Source organism: Microcebus murinus, chromosome 20, assembly GCF_040939455.1.
Source record: "Microcebus murinus isolate Inina chromosome 20, M.murinus_Inina_mat1.0, whole genome shotgun sequence".
NCBI lineage: Eukaryota > Metazoa > Chordata > Mammalia > Primates > Cheirogaleidae > Microcebus > Microcebus murinus.
In genome coordinates, this window is record NC_134123.1 from 30,714,995 (window position 1) to 30,720,439 (window position 5,445).

Genomic DNA, 5,445 nt, shown 5'->3' on the forward strand with positions numbered 1-5,445 from the left:
CCTGAGTTTTTAATATGCCATATATACTAACCCTAAAGAAAAGCACACACACACACATATACACACACACACACACATACACGCACACACATATTCCTAAAGAGTTTTAAGCAATGGCAGCATTTGGGAATAACTGGGTTGCCTCTCAGTGGGGTCAGTCATATACGAGTTTGGATAAAGTCTGGTCTTACTGTTAAATGAATATCTTAGACATCATAATAGTAACTAATTTTTAGACCATTTCCTGTGGATTAGGAAATGTGCTAAGCCCTTAATATATGTCAACTGATTTAATCTCACAGGAGTCCAGTTCTGTCCCCATTTTTCACATATGGAAACAGAGGCTAGGAAGCATTAAATAACTTTCCCAAGATCACGGGAGAGGCAGAACTAGGTCTTGAATGCTTGCCTCACTGCTACGCCATCCTGCCTGTCTTTACTATGCCTGAGAGCTCTATGGTAGGAGTGATGAAGCAGGACTTTGGTGCCTGTTCTGGTTACTCTAGCTGTGCATGAAACCACCCCAAACTATGTGGTATAAAAACACCACTAGTTTATTATGCTCACAAATCTTATGGAGAAAGAATCTAGAATGGGCTCAGCAGGGATGGTTCTCTGCTCTGTGATGTCTGGGGCCTTATCAGGTTTGAAAGGTTTGAAAACTAGAGATGATTTGGCATGAGGTCTTAGTAATGTGATTCCACATCTGAGAAAAGGAACTCATCTTGTTGTGCTGGAAAAATCAGCTTTCAGAGCTGCTAAGACTGAGGGGTCAGCCCTTCGGGACTAGTAAATTCGTCAAAGGAGTGAATTTCATTTGTGAGGCCTTTTGACCTATAGACTACCAGCCTATTTTTTGGTGGTTGACCTGCATCTGCACTGGGGAACCTATAGCCATCTTTCTAGAAATTTCCTTTGCCTGGAACATCTGATATATAGCTGTATTTCCTCCAGAGTCCCTTGCTTGTGAGCTGATGCTCATTTAAGAATTTTAGGTCTTTCAAGCTTAGGTATCATCAGGCATGTAATACTAATTATAGATTTGCCTTTTATAGCTAGGGAAGCTGTAAATGTTAGGTCAACTACTTTCCCCAACCCGATGCCCCCATGTAATATTCTTAATTTGTCCCTTGACAACTTTATGTTCAGATTTCTAATTTCTTTATCAGATGCAAGGGCACAGTAAAAACATCATCTGTTAAGTACAGTCTAAGCTGGAAACTGTGATTAAGCTGCCATTTTTAATTAGCTTTGTCCATGTGAATTATGGTTCTTTATTCTGTTGTCCTGAAATCAGCTCCATGATGGGGTTTTCCTCATGCTTCACAGCTAGAAATTTTTTTTCTTGCCTTCTGGATATTTTTACATATCGTGTTTCCCCGAAAATAAGACATGATCTTATATTTATTTTTCCTCAAGAAGACACCCTAGGGCTTATTTTCAGGGGATGTGTTATTTTTTTTTAAGTACAATACTACAATCTACATTCATTCAAATATTGTTAAGTCGTCTTCTTCTGGAACATCATCATAACTCTCCAAACCCCGAATTCCATCCTGAATTTCTTGTGACTCTATTTCCTTTAGAATCATTGGCCTCAGACTCTAATGTCGAGCAACAGAGCTCTCATGGGGCAGATGAGAAGGGCTGCTCGTCTTCTTTACCACTCCACAACGAAATGCATGGGTTGTGCAGATACGCTGTGTAGTTATTCCCATCACTAGGTCTTATTTTCAGGGTAGGGCTTATATTGCACAAATGCTTAGAAATCCTGCTAGGGCTTATTTTATAAGTAGGTCTTATTTTCGGAGAAACACGGTGACAAGTTGTGGTCAAGACATCTTGCTGTGTGGCCAAGACAGGGAAAGGGGAGTGAGATAGCAAAGTACTACAATACTGGGGTGATGAGAACCCAGCAAGGCACTCAGTAGACTGCTTAGGGGAGGTAAAGGCCTTACTCAGTCAACTTAATGGAGGAACTGAGCATTCCATAATTGTAACTACCATTCAGAGACTTTAGTATGCTTGAATTCATTAAAAAAGTTATTCACCAAGAAGACTGATGCTGCCACTATGTTTACACACACAGTTTTTATAGTTCATTTAATAGTTTCTTTAGAAAACAGAGATAAATAGTATATCAGTTAGAATGCATTCAGCTGAAAGTAACAAAATACCCAAGTAATAGTGGCTTAAATAATAAAGGTATTTAAATATATTATACAGCAAAAAGTTTAGTAGTTTAGTTGTTCAGTGAAGTAGGAGTGGAATTCAGTGTCTCTATGATTATTTTTGGCCTTTATTTCATAAGGAAAATGGTTGTCACAGCCCCAACCATCAAGTCATGCATTCCAAACAGAAGACAGGGAAACAAAAAGGCTTTCTTTTTGAGGCTCTATTATTCTATATGTTTCTCCTCATGTCTCCCTGGACAAAGTTTGGTTGCGTACCCAGTCTTAGGCCAATTTCTGGCAGAGAAGGAAGGAATTACTACAGTGATTTAGAACATCCTAAGGCTGTGTATGTGTGGTTGGGGGGTGGCTTGATGCCTTCCCTGGGATAAAGAGATGTCTGTTCTTATTTCAGCAATATGGAGTATACTAGCTGGGTGCATGAAAATGAAAATGTTTTCCATAAGTAAATTTTGATTGATTATGTGAAAGAATTTTTAAAAATTATTTTTAAATTTGTAGGGATAACTGTTGAAGAAATTTCTCACTAGGAGGAGAAGAAGGAGTGGGTGGGTTTGATATTGGGATGGGCAGATGTCCAGGTGGAAGCTTAGCATCAATTTACCTGTCTCTAGGAAATTTCTGTCACATTTCCTCCAGTTAGCCTTCATCTGGTATATAAAATGCACTGAAACATCAGCTTCCATGAACCACACAGCATAACTTGTCACTTGTCACAGATAACTGCCCCTGGCTGGCCTGCATTCCTCCCTGAACCATTCAGTATGGTCACTACCTGTTGTTCCCTGTTACATTGTTGAGGGATGGGCTGCCAATTTCCAAGAACATTTCCTTACTCCATCCAGAGTGGCATATGCATACAAATGCAATGCCCAGAGAGTGGCAGGCCAAAATAATTTTTTCAGAGTTAAACTGGAGCATTAAGTGCAAGTGGAATTGGACAGAAGGGAGGGGCAATCGCATTTTCTGTAAGGTTGTGAAAATGTTATTAGATAAGCCGGGGAAAGAACAAAAGTACATAGGTATGAAGAAAACTCTTTGCCTAGAGTTGCTGGAAAATACAGACCTCATAGATGGGGTTGGGTTATGATGGAGGTAGAGAGATGTTAGTGATGATGGAGAGAATAAAGGAGAGAGAGCATGGCCCACTTGCGAAAATTTGGTTGTTGTCTGTTCTGTGGAACCACTTGGCAACAACACCTTTACATGGAAAGCGTTGGTGTGAAGACCCAATACAGTTCATTCTCTGAGTCTGGAGCTATTTGTAAAGGAGCTAAATAAAAATGTAGCAATTAATTGTGATACACTGTGTAAAAAATTAGTGTAATACCAGATGGAAGGAGTCATATCTGTAATCCTAGTGGAAAGAGCATTATTTATCGGGTATTGACCTTGTGTGAGCACAGTCCTTTCATTATCTCATTTAATTCTTACAATCGCCAGCTGAAGCAGGTGCTTTTATTATCTCCACTTGACAGATAAAGAAGGTTGTAGCTTAAAAAGCTTAACTAGTAAGTGGAAAGGTCAGGATGTAGACCTACACTATCTGAATCCAAAAATCTGTGTTCCTAGCTCCTGTTCCCTACTATTGGCTGAAATTAGAAATACTGAAGTGATACCAGGAAATTATAACTCAGACTGAATAAACTGAATACTAGAGTTGGTCTGTTCCCCAGAGGTACGATGGTGTTGTAGATTTAGGAACATGTATTATGGACTCTTTCTATTGTAAGTGACAGATTTCTAGCCTAAAGTGGCTCTAACAAAAATTGATTCCTGTGGTCAGCTGACTAAAGCCACCCAAAAATGTCCCCATCCTAATCCCCAGAACCCATGAATATGTTACCTACAAAAGGGGCTTTGAAGATGTAATTGAATTAAGGATCTTGAGATGAGGCGGTTCTCCAGGGTTATCTGGGTGGGCCCAATGTAATCACAAGAGTCTTTCTAAAGGAAAGAGGTAGATTTGACTGCAGATGCAGGAGACATGAGGATGGAAGAAAGAGGTTGGAGTAAGGTGAGAAAGGGGCATGAGCCGAGTAACACAGGTTAGGAAGGAAGCTGGACAAGGTAAGGAAACAGATTTTCCCCTAGAGGCTTCAAAAGGAACACAGCTCTGCCAACACCTTGATTTTAGACTTCTCACCTCCAGGACCATAAGATAACAAATTTGTCTTGTTTTAAGCTGTGAAGGTTGTGGTAATTTGTTACAGCAGCAACTAGAAGCTAAAGAGTCCAGGACAGGAAGCAGTGGCTTCAGGCTTAGCTGGGTCCAGGTGTTTGATAGCATCAAAGGGGTGGCTTTGATGCTATCCCTCTTCATACCTTAGATCTACTTTCTCCTGATATGGTCTTATTCACTGGTAGACTTTCTTTGGCTGGTGGCCAAGCTGGCAACCAGTGGCTACAGACTTCCTCCTGGCCACTTTAGCAATCCTGGTAGAACAAAAAGCACCTCTTTCCTAATAATATCTGCAAGTGTCCCAGTCCTGACTGGCATAGACCTGGCTTGCACCCCGAACCATCACTGTGATTCTGATTGGCCAGGCCTGAGTCATTGGCCATGTTTCAAGGTGGGAAGGGGATCACTCCTAAACCTCAGGGACTCTCGGGGTGGAGGGGCGCTTTGCAAAGGAAAGTCCAACTGGGTGTGCAGAAACAGCAGGTGCCTATGACAGATGTGAGGCAGGTGTACTACAACATAGATTCTTGCTGGTTCTAAGCAAAGTCACAGAGAGAGAAATAGAGGTTTCTCTCTCACCAGTGGAGACAGTTAAAAAAACAAAGCCACTCCCCCATTCTTTTGTGGTTCATAAGTGTGATGATTGGGTATTCATGCTCATACATGAGATGTGCCTCCCTCAAATCTTGTTATGATGTAGGACATTATCTGTCTGATGAAAAGAAAGGGAAAAAAATGCAAAAAGCAAAGTCCCTAAAGGAAATCAATTACAGGCAGTTATGGGGTGACTCCGAGGTCTTATTGAGATCCAATGGAGGGCAGGTATGAAAGGACAGGAAGATACAAAAGAAGGACTGCTTGCTTGTTGGATGGAAGAAAGAAGAGGACCATGAGATCGATCCTTTCGGATACATGTAAGCTGATGACTTCTCCTTGCCTTAGCTCCTGCCTGGGTGGCCCTGGCTGCTGGAAAAAGATTCTGCAGAGCATTCTTTGCACCCCAGCCCAAGCTCTGCTACTTCATTGGTCTCTGCACACTCCTGGAAACCCTGACAGAGAGCTTTGGCCTCT

The 5,445-nt window shown here is 41.3% G+C and overlaps 1 non-coding gene across 1 annotated transcript; it reads left to right on the forward strand.

The window, feature by feature from the left end:
• The first annotated feature begins 4,989 nt into the window (after positions 1-4,989).
• On the forward strand, positions 4,990-5,092 carry LOC142863020 (small nucleolar RNA U13). The gene has a single exon (XR_012913907.1). It is a non-coding gene; the product is annotated as a small nucleolar RNA U13 (small nucleolar RNA).
• The last annotated feature ends 353 nt before the right edge of the window (positions 5,093-5,445 follow it).